The following is a 15148-nucleotide window of genomic DNA, read 5'->3' on the forward strand; positions in this document are numbered from 1 at the left end:
AAGGAGAGAAAAGCCCTAGGCCAGGAGCATCCTGCTGGCCAATTGTTTCCAGTCTACCACTCAGAAATGAGGAAAGAAATAGGGTATCATTAGGCTGCATGGAGAATTTAGGCTTTTTGACATTTCAGTTCCCAACCTCTCAATAATGTTGGTTATTGCTCATTCACTTCCTGCTCTAAAACAAAACAAAAAAACTTCCAACCTGGAGATAGAGATCTTCTTTTTCTGTTTTCCATTTGAAACCACTAATGTCAAGTCTCAGGAAATGCTGAAATTGGTCTGATTATTTGCAGTGCCAGGACCAAAGGCATCAGCCTCTTCTTATAAGAAGGGTTACAGTCTGGGTTGGAACTGGAACTGTAGAAGAATAATTAAGGATAGACTTAAGAAAGAGCTAGAGGGCTTCCCTGGTGGCGCAGTGGTTGACAGTCCGCCTGCCGATGCAGGGGACACGGGTTTGTGCCCCGGTCCGGGAAGATCCCACATGCCGCGGAGCGGCTGGGCCCGTGAGCCATGGCCGCTGAGCCTGCGCGTCCGGAGCCTGTGCTCCACAACGGGAGAGGCCACAACAGTAAGAGGCCCGCGTACCGCAAAAGAAAGAAAGAGCTTGAGACCTGGATCTGGATAAGTGGAAGTAGAAGAGGATGGTGTAGTTGTACCAAGACAGAACCACCCAGTGAAACTAAACATGGCATTTTGGAAAGACTTTAAAATTAGAGAAGTGGAGAATTTCCCTCAAGATCACATACAAAGGAGACATCACTAACTACAAAGGCTGATGGCTTTTTCTGCCTTTCTTCATAAAATGGGAGATAAAGCATAAAAGATTGCAGGTCAAGCAAAAGAGAAGGATGGTTCAGAACAAGACAAATATGGTGACAATGGTGTATTGGATGGGTAGCTTAGAATGTTTTATTCCTTCAACAAGTATTTATCAAACCACTATTTTTTGATCCAGGCACCATGAAAAGAGCTGGGGGTAGTACAATGTATAAAACCAGGCACAATCTCAGGAATCTTCACTTCAGTAGAAAAAGAATGACACACGTAAATTTAAAATTATGTCAAAGCTGCGTTATTGCTGGAAAGGAGAGTGACGTGATGGAGATTATGATAAGGAAACCACACTAATACACAGATTGTTCTTCCATGAGAAAGTGAGTTTTGAACTGAGATAGGAGGAGAACAATAGCAGTTTGTCAAACGAAGAAGGGTGGGTGGGGAGGAAGTAAGGTCTGGGCAGAGAAAACTGCATGCTAAAGACCCAATGTCTGGAGTGTATTTGTTGTGAGTGATTAAGAATACGGAGCCAGAGAATGAAAACGAGCGTAGAAAAATGAGGACCCCAGATCTGATTATTCAGGGTCCTGTAAGCCATGTAAAGAAAACTTGTCTCTATCTTAAGAGAACTGGAAGCCAAACTTCAGTGTGAACAAGGGACTTGCAATCAGTAAGAGCAGATGTAGGCTGAGTGGTAAGGAGGCTACTTTTAGGAATGGAGAGGAGTGATGATGATAGATTGGTCCAGGGTGCTCATGGAAAGGATTAAGAGAAGGGAAAAATATGAGATATATTTGGGGGAAGAATTCAGTATGCAGTAAGAACCAGCAAATGCAGGTAATACCCGCCATCCCCAAACAGCAACATTTGTCAGAGCCTGTTCACCGTGCTAGGGCCAGTACGTCTGCATGATGAATGCCACCCTCTGGGCCAGGTTCACAACTTTTAAGTGGTTCTTATCGTGATAAGAATAAATCTTAGCATAGAAAGTGTTGGTGCAAACAGGTAATTGAAAGTACTTGAGTAAAGAAAAACGTGTGCCTGTGGGCAGGGGAGAGCAAAAGCTTTAGAAGACAATTATGATACTTCTTTCCTTAATATTTTTTTCCTTAAGTACGTATAAGTAACATTCCCTGCCCAAGCTTTATGTGATATGGAGATAGAGAATGAAGGACCATGTAGAATGGAGGGAAAAAAAATGTAGAAAACTAACACATCCTAGAATCCTGCCACTCATGTTGTTTCCTCTTCTAAGAAATGCAGAATCTCAGATTGAAACTCAATTCTACTAGATCAGAATCTGCATTTTAACAGATCTCTGGGTGATTTGGATGCACTCTCAAGTTGGAGAATCGCTATTTAAAAAATATATACAATAAGCATCTCAGAGACGGGGTGGGGCACTGTGCTAGTACACATTAGTTGCAAATTGCGGCCCTTTTGCTACTCAGCCTCCTTCAGCATACAGTCACACAACATGACGTGAAGTTTATTTTTGTATGTTGTACGTATGCTCAAACATTGCATTAGCCATAGGTCTATCTAATGCTATTCAGAATTGAAATAAAAGAAAAGCACACCAACTTTTGTAAATGACAATGAATGAAAGTAAAGTCGATAGCAATGACAGATGAGAAAGAAAAGCCTAAGTCAGAGCTCACATTTAATAAAAAGCAAGTTCCACCTGAGAGTTTGAGAAAGATTGTATTGCTAACAACAAAATTAAGTCAGAAGATCAAAGTTCTTCTTGCAAGCTGTCTGCCTATGGATTTCTTACCATTTTCCCTCTTTTCTTTCAAAACAAACTGCCTACCATTCTAGTTATCTACTGTTGCATAACAAATCACCCCAATATTTACTGGCTTAAGACAACAATGTATTATTACCTCTCATGGATCTGCAAATTGAGCAGGCTCATCTGAGTGGTTCTAGTTTCAGGTCTTTTTAGTCAAATGGAGTCTGAGTTTGGGGACATTTGAAGGCTTGATTGTGTCCTGTGTCTAAGGTTGTTCATTATGTGACCGACAGCTAAGGCCAGCTGTCCCCTGGTAGCTGAGCTGGTATGTTTATTTGAATGGCTATACATGGTTTCTCCACGTACTTGTCTTCTCATTGCAGAGAGAGACAGAGAGAGGAGAAAAGAAGAGAGGAGAGGAAGAGGAGAGGGGAAGAGAGAGGAGGGAGAGAGAGAGGAAAAGAAATATTTTTAAAGAACACTAGACAAACGAGCAGAATTTGCACAGGTAGGACAGAATATATAATCACTACAAATTAGATGCTGTTTTCACCCCTCCCTAAATATAGATTTCATTTGCATCATCATCTCATCTACTAAATGTCATTTTAAAATGTGAATTTTTAAATGTCAGCTAACAAGGAAGTTTGACTACTCAATCTCTCTTGTTATTCTGACTCCGCCAGTCTATTATTAGGGACATTTTAGCAGTTGATTGCTGATATTCCTAATTAAGTATTGCTTGGTGTAAATTGATTGAAGGGGACATAATTTTTAAAAAATCATGTGGTATAGGATCTGCTGGATAGTTATAGTTCAGTTGCATGTCCCTTTCTTGGCCAAAATGCATCAAGTAGATTTGCACAAAGATATATAAAATTGTAATATAATTGTTAAAACTCCCACTGAGCCACAAATTACATGCTCTTAAAGTCCACTACTCAGGGGTTTCATTGAAGAAATTTCTGTTTCAGACGGAAGAAGGGACAAGAAGCCTACACAAACTAGAAAACCTTTAAAATCTTTTTCACTTGATAACCCTGTAATTCTTGTGTCCCTTCTACATTTAACTTGGGTACATCATGGTGGGTTTTCTCCTCAACTCAAGCCCCTTAGATGCTTTCTGAAAGAGACTCAATTAATTGCTGCTGCCATTGTCATAATGAAATTACCTATCTTGTGAAAAACCTGACTCTAATTAATGTTGTAGCATATGCGCATTAATCTGTCTGCTCCTCCAGTTCTCTAATGAGACACAAACTCACTACAAGATCTTTCTTAAAAAATAATAAACTGATTGACTTGGCATGACACCATCACCTAATTAATAAAATGGTGACAATTTTGAAATCCCTGTACTGTGATTTTCTTTAAAGAAAACTGTTTTGCAGATTTGTAAAGGGACCCAAGAAAGGATGTAAATTTAGCAGTTAACAACCTTTGACTAAAGAAACAAGGGCTTAGAATGAATCAATATTGCCAGAAAGAATTTCCCCCAAATAGTCCAAGAAACCTGGAAATGCAAGAAAACAAATCTGCCTCAGAGAAAATGGTCTGTTTATAGTGACATCTAGTGGTATTCGTTTTCATGCTCGCCCATTCCTAAATGAATTCCCAAGGAAGATGACAAATACAGAAAACTTACTATTTATTTTTTTTATCAGTACAAATATGTAATGGATGCAACATGTAATTGGAGTAACAAAAATTAGTGTTTCACAAAACTTCATGAATTAGTGTCATCAGGTGATTTGAAGAAACTGGTGTGGGTAAATGGATTATGATGGGGATGATAAGCACAAGAAGGAGAGTAATGTCTGCCTTTATGTATAAATAGGTATATTTCTTGATTTTGAAACATGTGACCCGTATTTTTTTTCATATCTTTATTTCGGGTGAATGAAAGCAACCAATCAGGAGATTCATAGTGTAAATACCTTTGTGAAAAATGAATCATCTTGTGGCAAATCTATCTTAAACTAAGATTACTAAAAGGACTACATTTCCAAAGGGTTTCTGATAATTTACACAAGTACAGTTTGACTCACTGTACTAAAAATACCTGTGTGCAGGGGTTGGGCAGAGGGCAGAGTGAGATGTGGAAGCAGAATATAATCCTAAATTTTCCTGACAATTATGTTAGACCTTTTGTTTAGAACACATTTCTTAAATGTCGGAGATTAAAAGAAGAGTAAAATGTTGAAATAAAACAAACGACAGTACTTCAAAATAGTAAGCAACAGCTAATAAAAGTTGTAGGCTTGTTACAGTTTAAGGGGCTTATGAAGTTGCTAAAATTTGGTTCAGCTACTTCAGAAGAGAAGAAATTTTGATAAGCAACACTTTTTCAGAGGAAGTTTTTGCTTTGCACCAGTTCTGACACTTGTCCTTCTGGGAGAGCCCACAGAGAAATCCATCTTATGCATTACTGTTATCATACCTTCTGGATCATTTTAGGGCAGACCTTATCCATTATAGACAGATGCCTTAACTCAACACTTCATTCAACTAATATTAATGGCCACCCATGTGTCAAACTGTGAATGAGTCTGAACCAGTACAAGCTCTTAATCCTTGAAAGTCCATGTCTTCACTTCTTTACTGAAAAGCTTCCCTGGTGTGACACAATTTTTATCTCTAGCACTGTCCCATTTTCAGCAGTTTTCATCAATATTCTATGATATTAAAGTTTCAGAGTGTCCTTGAAGTTTATGTCTGTCCACTTGTACCCTCTGTACTTCAAGGCACATAGAAACTGCTTTGACCTTTGAGACCATCTTTTCTCTTCGCAAGATGAATCCCACACAGCTTGACACAGTAAGCATTACTTCAAAAGCGTACCATTCTACTTTATTCTCCCATGTGATAACCATTTTGCCTGCAAGTGTCATGGGTGAGTATTTTGAAAGACCAAATGTGACAATAATACCTCCAAGTTCTACTCAGAGCATTTTGTAAAACACCTTCTCCTTAGAATATATAATAAAGTTGACTTGACTTTTTCATGAATTAAAATTTATCATTGAGGCATAAGTTAGTTATACAGTGGCATGATTTAAATACCATTTCTTACCCACAGAAGGGAATTACGGTAAACAGATTCATAGAATTTCTAGCCTAAAAATTTGTCTGGGAGTTCTAGGGCATAGCCACAGGCAGATTTAAGAAGCTTTTTAAACATGGGAATTGAAAATGCTTCATACATGTACCTAAGGATAAGGAGAAAAAATTTTACTTTTAACATCTATCCACAGGCTTGAATTTGACTGACCAAATCTTCCTAAAGGGACATATTAAGATTCAGCAGAAATATTTAGTGATGCAACATGTCAAGGACTCAGTGTACGTTTGCAACTTTAAGAATATACAATACCTTTCCATCACCTTTTGTTTTACTATGTGCTGAAAAATGTAGCCACTGCCTGGCAACGTGTCATCTGTCCTGGTGTAAGACAAAATATCGATGAAGTTTTGTTATTTTGACAGTGGCCAGAATCTCTGCAATATTTTGCAAAAGGCATTTTGATGGTAGCATACAGTCAATAGCCCCTAGAGGTGTATACATGTACATATTGAAATTTATCAGTGATAATTTAAAATAAGTAATGGGATATTAATCTTAACTATCATGCCACCAAATGTGTCACATATTCTTCCATTAGTGATTGTAATAAATATCACAAGTGTTTTATTGCTTTACTCAGAGAATAATCAGCCATATGTAACTCTCCTATCTCTCCTTTTTCTGTCTTACTCTGCTTTTATTTCATCTGGCTGGGTGCCTCACGACTCATAAGTTCAATCTAAACTTCAGTCAGTTGATATTCATCTTTGTAGGGCTGACCCAGCTTTCAAGTTCAGAGTGAATTCCATCTTCTACAAGAATGAGTCTTTGGTTACTCTGGCCTGGCAACTCTCAGATCAGCTTACTTATTAGAATCACCAGGGAATGAAAAAAAAAATGTACACACACACACACACACACACACACACACACACACACACACACACACGTAAATGTCAGACCCCCAACTCAGATATTCTGTACTATGGCTTAATGTCCTTGTGATTTTAATTGTATAGCCATGATTGATAATTCTGGCATTTGGTTTCTGCTCCACCAGTAATTCTCATTTTTCTTTTTTTGGTGAGATGGGGAGAGAGGATGGGTGATATAAGCCAATGATACAAAATTCAAAAGATAGGAAACATATATATAAAAAAAAAAAAACCCTCCATTTACCCTAATTCTCAGCCACTCAGCTGTCTTCCCCAGAGGCAACTACTATTATATCTCATATCTCATTACATCTCACTACTATTATATCTCATATGTAGAAATAATATATTCACAAATAGACATGATTTTTCCTTCAACAACTTCTCTCTGCTTCCCCCTTGCTATACAAAAGATAAGATACTATACTGACTTATATGAATATTGCTTTTTAAAATACTTGATAGTGCATATTAAAACCTTTCTGTATCAGAACATGTAATTTTGCTTCCTTCTCTTTAACAACAGCACAATATTTCATTCTGTGAAGAGGGCATACTTCATGTAACTGGTCCCCTTTGTAATGTTTCAGTCTGTGTATTTGCCTGTTCACCACTATGTCCACATGTGTGAGAATATCTGTAGAGTAAATATTTGAAGTGGATGTGCTAAATCCAAGATATAGTACATCTCTCATTTTGATAATTAATACCAGGTCACCCTCCAGAGCGAGGATGACTTGACACTCTCATGGACAATATGCAAGTCCTTTTTTTCTCTCTTGCCAACACAGCATATTAGCAACATTTTAATAACTATCAATGTTGACAGGTGAAAAAAAAAGTATTACATTGTGGTACTAAATGTCCATCTTTCCTGAGGGTTGAGGTTGAATACCTTTTCTTATGCTTAAGAGCCATTTGTATTTCATCTTTTGTGTACTGTTTGCTCCTGTCCTTTACGCACTTCCCTATTGGGTTGTTAGTTTTAACCTATTGGTTTCAAAGTTTATTTTATATATTAACAAAATCATTCTTTCATCTTGAGTTCCATATGGTGTTTTTTCCATATGTAGAAATTTTGTTATTCTTCTATGAGATAATTTCTTAATTTGCTTTTTTAAAAAAAATTCTTTTCCATTATGGTTTATTACAGGATATTGAATATAGTTACCTGTGCTATACAGTAGGACCTTATTGTTTATCCATTCTATTTATAATAGTTTGCATCTGCTAATCCCAAACTCCCAATCCAACCCTCCTGCATTCTGCTCCCCCTTGACAACCATAAGTCTGTTCTCTATGTCTGTGAGTCTGTTTCTGTTTCATAGATAAATTCATTTGTGACATATTTTAGATTCCACATATAAATGATATCATATGGTAATTGTCTTCCTCTTTCTGACTTACTTTGCTTACTATGATAATCTCTTGGTCCATGCATGCTGCTGCAAATGGCATCATTTCATTATTTTTTAAGGCTGAGAGTATTCCATCGTATATATATACTGCATCTTCTTTATCCATTCATCTGTCGATGGACATTTAGGTTGTTTCTGTGTCTTGGCTATTGTGAATAGTGTGCTATGAACATAAGGGTGCATGTATCTTTTCAAATTATAGTTTTGTCTGGATATATGCCCAAGAGTGGGATTGCTTGAATATATGGCAACTCTATTTTTAGTTTTTTGAGGGACCTCCATACTGTTCTCCATAGTGGCTGTACCAATTTATATTCCCACCAACAGTGTACTAGGGTTCCCTTTTCTCCACACCCTCTCCAGCATTTGTTATTTATAGACTTTTTAATGATGGCCCTTATTTTGCTTTTAATTTTTGTGGCACAATAGAAAGGATCTCTGTACTCTGAAACTTATTAAATACCATAAAAGCCTGTATTTTTATAGTTTCACTTTTATATCTAAATATTTGGTCAATCTAAATTTTATTATAAATTTATAGTGTTCGTTAGTATTTATTTTTTTATATTTTAATATTTATTAGATTTAAGTTGACATACAAATATTAATATGATATAATACATGAAATAAGTTTAAAAATAATGAAAACAATGAAGAAAAAAATTGGTCCAAGTAAAGCAGGGATGTATGTGAGTTTAATATATAAATTACATGTAGCGAAGAAAATTATTCCATTTAATAATGGACCACAAATTTGGCCATAAACTGTCTGATAGACAGTGTGAGAAGGAAATATGTGATAATATAATCAGTTGTTAACTTTATATGATCATTAAAGTTAACATACCCATGCACACACACACAAATACACACATACCCCTTATTTATCAAGACAATCAAAATATCTCCTAACACTAAAAATAAAAATAAATTTCTTCCCTGCATTTTCAGGAAAATATCCTTAAACAATGAGCAGACTACATTAATCTGTTTATAGTACAAGGCTAGCAGCATCAAATCAACCACAGTTTAGTAAACTAGTGCTACATATATGGGTCCCCAGAATGATTTGATTGAGGCATAAGATATGTTTGATATGTGTCAAGGAAGTTTTTTTTTTAATTTAGAGAAATTATGGACTACATATCTTTCAGATATTCTCTAAAAAGTTAGTTTCTTCAACTGAGCTTTAAAAAGTACATTGTAGACACAGATTTCTAAAATATACTTTTTGAAAGTATACCTATTCTAATTTTCCAATTAAAAGCAGTACACGATCATTAATGTTTACTCTCTGACTTACCTTATAAGTGATTCTTTACATTATGAGATCTCAAAGGCAGAGGATATATTAATGATTATATTTATACTTATACATTTATACTTAACTCTGCATAATATATGACTTTAGGAAGTTGGTTGGTTCTCAGTAAAATCTGATTGAGTCACATGAAAATGGTTCTGTTTTCATGAAAGTGTTTAGAGATAGGAAGGGATACGATTTTTTAAAAACCAAAATAGCACAGGGAATTCTACTCAAAACTCTGTAATGACCCATATGGGAAAAGAAGCTAAAAAAGAGTGGATATATATATATGTATAACTCATTTGCTTTGCTGTATACCTGAAACTAACACAACATTGTAAATCAACTATATTCCAATAAAAAATTTTTTAAAATTAAAAAAAATAAAAACCCAAATTGTAATATTTTGCTAATACACAATTATCTTAACCTTATGCTTAACCAAAAAGTAAGTTTTGATTTATTTTAGTTTGATTTGTACAAGTGTGTTTTCTGATAAGCAGACTAAGAGCAAATAATAACTTTTGTTATTATAGATAATAATTGACATCAGATTTCATTTGTATCGCCTTTGTAGGTTCTATCAGTTGAAGGAGCTTGTCTGTCTTGTTCACCCTTGTACTTCCAGCATTGAGAACAGTGCCTACAATATTAAGCATTTCTCGAATTAATGAATGAATAAGAACTTATGTTAGTTTTTGACATGAAGTAGCTTAATAGGCTAGAGACACATGATTATACATCTCTCAAAAAGAATAAAGTATACATAAAGTATATACATTAAAGTATAATGTTCTAGTATGAATAACCGTGTGGTAGCTAAGTAGAGTTTCCTAGAAAGTGGCAGAATACTATTACTGTAAGCTAATTGCTAATCGTATTTTATAAAATTGCTTAGTCTCGCTGATTCTTTGGTAAATAGAAGTAAAAAATACTTGGTTGTGTTAGCATTATATTTCTGTGTGACAGAAAATACCATTCCTCTTAAATTTTTCATGTGGTCTTGTCCCAATATCTTATACTGATTGAATTCAGAACCCTTACTTGACTCTCCGTTATTTAAACTTTAGCTGTTTATAAATGTATTGCCTCTTCTCCCAGATAAATGATAATACTAATATAATTACTATTTATAACTATAGTTTATTTTTCTATCTTATTGCATATTTCAGTACATTACACTTTCTGATTTTTTTCTTTTCTGCTTTTACTGGGTTTGTCATGTGTTGATTTAGAAGTTACAAACACGGTGATTGTTCTCCCGATGGTTGTCCTGTACACCTATTTCCACATATATTTTCTTCTGTCGATTTGTTAGATGTATCAAATCTATAAAGTGCTTTTCTCCAATACTTAAAAAATGTTTATTCCTTTTTTTTCTGTATCCAGTGCTAATATTGAAAATTCTAATGCCAATTAGATGGTCTTTCTGTATGAGGGTTTTTAGAGTTATTCTGTCTTTGATATTCTTTATTGTCACTTAAATGTGTCTATATATGGGTTTTATATTCTCTCTCCTAATTAGTTATCTGTCAGTGGTTTATGTCTGAGATCTGTAATCATTCTATTATACTAGTGTATTAATCAGCTCGGGCTGCTCAAGCCAAATACCACAGACTGGGTGACTTAAAGAACAGACAATTTTTTTTTTACTGTTCTGGAGGCTAGAAGTCTAAGATGAAGATCTGGCTGACTCAGCTTCTGATGAGAGCTGTCTTCCAGGTCTGTTGAAGGTCACTTTTCACTCTGCCCTCACATTGCCTTTTTTTGCATTGTGTGATTCTGATACTGCAAGTCTAGAGATTACATATTGTGAACCATGTCCTTAAATATGTCATTTCACCCGGGCTCCAATCTTGTCCATCCAAAACACACACATTCTCTTTCACAATGGCTTTCTTTCCACCTAGTGATATCTTATATTTATTTACTTTTGTTCATTTTAATTTTTAATTACTTTTATATTGTTTTGGTTATTAATTCCTATGATCCATGCTTTTCTCTTACTTTTGTAGATTTCTTAGGGTTGACTTTTGAGGAGGGGACCTGGTGCCCATCTTATTTGCACTCTTAATAAAAACAAGAAGCCCCTTCATGGTTCTGTATTATAATTTTAAATGTTGTTATGCTTTTCTGAATATATATATTATAGAAAATATATATAATACAAAAATTTGAAAAACAAATTTATCTTTAATTCCTCAAAACTAAGATAACAATCCTTAACTTTTTGGTCTAAATTCTTCTAGTCTCTTTCTTTTTTAAAAAAATTTACATAGATAAATTGTTGATGATTTATATTGTGGATTAGTTTTGGCCTGGATGTACATAGGTGACTTTTTATTTCTTGTATCAAGTGTTAAAATTAAATGCTGAATGGAGATATTCTTTTTAGAGCTAAATGTTCCCTTGATATCTTTGACTGTTGTAATGTAAATTTTCACAGTCTCCACATCTTTTACTTGAACTTACCCTTGTCAATTATAGGAGCACTCACATCTGCATTCCTTAGGTGGGAAAAAAATTATAAGATGTATGCCTGAAGAGTACTTGTTACTATCATGATTATTGGTAATAATAATGCCATACTCCTGAAATACTTATCAGAATCCACTCTGCTTATATTGCTAATAAGTGATCACTGAAAGCTTAGAGATAGCATAACTACATAGCTACATAGAGCAGAACTACATAGCTTGAAGCAGTAGAAAGAATATTATTTAATGATTTTGTTTACCTTTCCCCTTTGCCATCTGTCTTCTTTCATAGTGTAGCAACCTTTGGCATAAACACCACGTGGAAGTTATAGCTAAGGCCAGGAACCCACCAATAGCTTAACTCATGGCTTATGTCAAAAGACAGAGACTTACTTTAAAAAAAACACAAGGTACACGGTTCTGGATGCTAAATAATAATGACGATGTCAACTGGTAACACTTATGAAACAGTGTTCTATTAGGATCACTGCAATGTGTGCTTTCTTTGGTTTATCTCGTTTAATTCTCACAACATAATAAGGTAGGCCTGTTACTAAGGTAAAGGTCATGTGTTTGAGTCAGCCTATTATTTGTTTATTCAGCAATTATTTATTTAGAGCCTATAGTTTGCTAGGCAATGTGTGTGGAGCTGAGGATCTAGGAGCCTATATACCACAAAAAAATACAGAAACAAACAAAAAACAAAAACAAAACCCCTGCTAATGCAAAGTGCTTTGAAGAAAATAAATAGGGTGATATGAATATGATCGGATGACTAGGGAGGGGCAGTTAGGGAAGACTTCTTCTAAGAGGTGAAACTTGGTGAGACAGTCACATGCTCACCAGTGTTCCAGATAAGCCACCAAGTTTAAAGGCCTTGAAATTAGAATGATCATTCTATACTGTCCATTTTTTCCCTGGTAGTCTTCCTTGCTTTGAAGGCTACATTGTCTAATATTAGTATATAGTTACTCCAACTGTCTTTTGATTAGTGGTCGCATAGCATTATTTTTGCAATCCCTTTACCTTTACCACAATTATATAATTACATATGAAATAGGATTGTTGTGGATACATATATATTTTTTAATCCATTCTGACAAATTCTGTCTTTTAATTGGTGAGTTTAAATCACTACATTTAATAAAATTATTGATATGTTTGGATTTAGGTCTGCCATTTTACTGTTTGTTTTCTGAATTTTCCCTCTAATTTTCATTCTTCTGTTTCCCCTTTCTTGCTTCCTTTTGAATTATTGAGTTTTTGATTGTATCACTTTGTATAGTTTTTTAGTGGTTTTTTGGGGGGGTGATTATGGCACATATACTTTTTTTTTTTTTCATTTTACAGAGACTTAATATTTTACCACTTCAAATGGTAAGCAGAAACCTTACCACAGTGTAGGTCCTTTTACTCTCCTCCTTGCAGTTCTCAGATATTATAACTACATATATTGAATAACCCATTAGAAAATGTCATAATTTATTTTCAATCATCATGCATATTTTAAAGAACTAAAAAGGAAAATAGTCTGTTTTGTGTATCCAGATGTTTACCATTTCTGTTACTCTTCCTTTATTCCTTATGTTATAGGTTTCTTACTAATGATGCATCCTCTTAGTTTTGTTTCATCTGAGAATATCCTTATTTCACCTTCATTTCTAAAGAATATTTTCACTGGTTATAGAATTCTAATATAGAATTTTTCCGCAGCACTTTAAAAATATTGTTTCATTTCCTTCTGACTGTCATGGTTTCTGATATCAAATATAGTCATTTGAGTTAGTATCTCCATATGTAATGAGCCCTGGGCTGCAGTCAAGATTTTTGTATGTGTCTTTAATTTCAGAAGTTTGATTATGATGTCTCTGCAATGTGAGTTTCTTGAGTTTATTGTGCTTGGAATTTCCTGAGCCTCCCTCTTGCATCTGTAAGTCTGTCACTTTCACCAAATTAGAGAAGTTTTCAGTTATTTTTCTTCAAACACGTTTTTCTCTATCACATACTCTTTTTCTCTTTCTGTGACTCAGATGACACCAGTGTTAGACCTTTTGATATTGTCCCACAGGATATTGAGGCTGTTTTTATTATTATTATTATTTAATCTCTTTTCCTCTCTCTTTTTCAGAATGCTTAATTTCTCATGATCCACCTTGAAGTTATCTGCTTCTTTACCATTATCCTATTTAGGCCATCTAGTGAATTTTCTATTTTGATTATTCGTCAGTCAAACAATTCCATTTCATTTATCTTTGTATATTCTAACTCTTTGCTGAGACTTTGGATCTTTCTGTTCATGACATGAGTGTTTGCATTTGCCTATTAAAGCATGGTTATAATAGCTCTTCTAATGTCTTTATCTGATAAGTATAACAACTCTGTTATCTTGGTTTTGCTATCTGTTGATTGTTTTAAGTGTTAAGATTTCCTTGATTCTTCACATGCCAAGCAATTTTGGATTGTATCCTGAACATTTTGAGTATTGTGTTACGAGACTCTCTTATTTAAATCATAAGAAGATGGCTCTTCTTTCAGGTTTAAGCTAAAAGCTCTGATCTACTTTTTTAGATTGTGGTTTCAATGTCTGTGCAGTTTTTAAAGTGTTTGCAGTGCTATTTGGATCACTTGGTGTGTTCACTTTCTAGCAGCCATTCTGTGCCTGGTCTATATTGTAGTCAGTTTTAAAGTCTTTGATATCCTATTTTGGGTCAGATCCCCACATGTTCAGTTCAGAGGTGAGCACAGGAGTTCATACACAATTTTATGGGATTGATCTCTCTCTCTTGAGCTCCCTCCTCTCTGAAAACTCCCTGATACTTCCCAGTCCCCTGCAGCTTCCTTTCCAGATCCTCTGGTCAGAGAGCTTGGGCTTTAGTTAACCTGCTTTTCCATGCACTTCCCACAACTGGGACTGAATTTGGAAGAAAGTGGTAAAAATAGAACAAGAAAAAGAGGCAACAAGCAACAGATTCATCCCCCTGCTCTTGAGATCATGGCTCCTCTGTTAAGAAAGTTTCCCTCCCTCAGAGTTTTAGGTGTCTGCTCAACCACCAGGGCTGCAGCTTCAGCTCTAGAGTTTCCCAGAGGCTAGAGAGTGCAAGGGAGAATGGAAAAGAGAAAGAAAAAGAACCACAGGGAATTCTCACACTTTCTCTGCATTTCAAGAGTCCTCTTTACAGTACTTTGGAACTCCTGAAGCTCTTTCTGTCTTTAGTATGCAGTTTTGTGCTCCTTTGAGTCGGGGCCAGGCCAAGCAATACAGGAAGGGGGGAGAAATAGTAAATTCACTACCAGTTTAGTGGTATGTTGAATTCTGCTCTCATTTCCCAGTCCACCTGCTACTATTTGTTTTTCTGAGTCCTCAGATATTTATATTCCTTCCAAGATGTAAACTTGCATTCAGTGGGAGAGACCTCTATAACTGGAACCTCCC

General features: G+C 35.3%; 1 protein-coding gene across 49 annotated transcripts in view; it reads left to right on the top strand.

Annotated features, from left to right (window-relative positions):
* The window catches only part of LOC307184329 (teneurin-2-like), a 2867364-nt gene that overhangs the window by 826562 nt on the left and 2025654 nt on the right, over positions 1-15148 (top strand). Inside the window, exon 13 of one of the 49 annotated variants that reach the window (XM_079917750.1) lies at positions 2899-3023. The exons of the other annotated variants lie outside the window; for them this stretch is intronic. The gene's annotated coding sequence lies outside the window, so the exon portion shown is untranslated. The remainder of the gene's footprint in view (positions 1-2898; positions 3024-15148) is intronic. 49 annotated transcript variants of the gene reach the window in all.

Source organism: Stenella coeruleoalba, assembly GCF_951394435.1.
Source record: "Stenella coeruleoalba genome assembly, chromosome: 3".
NCBI classification, from domain to species: domain Eukaryota; kingdom Metazoa; phylum Chordata; class Mammalia; order Artiodactyla; family Delphinidae; genus Stenella; species Stenella coeruleoalba.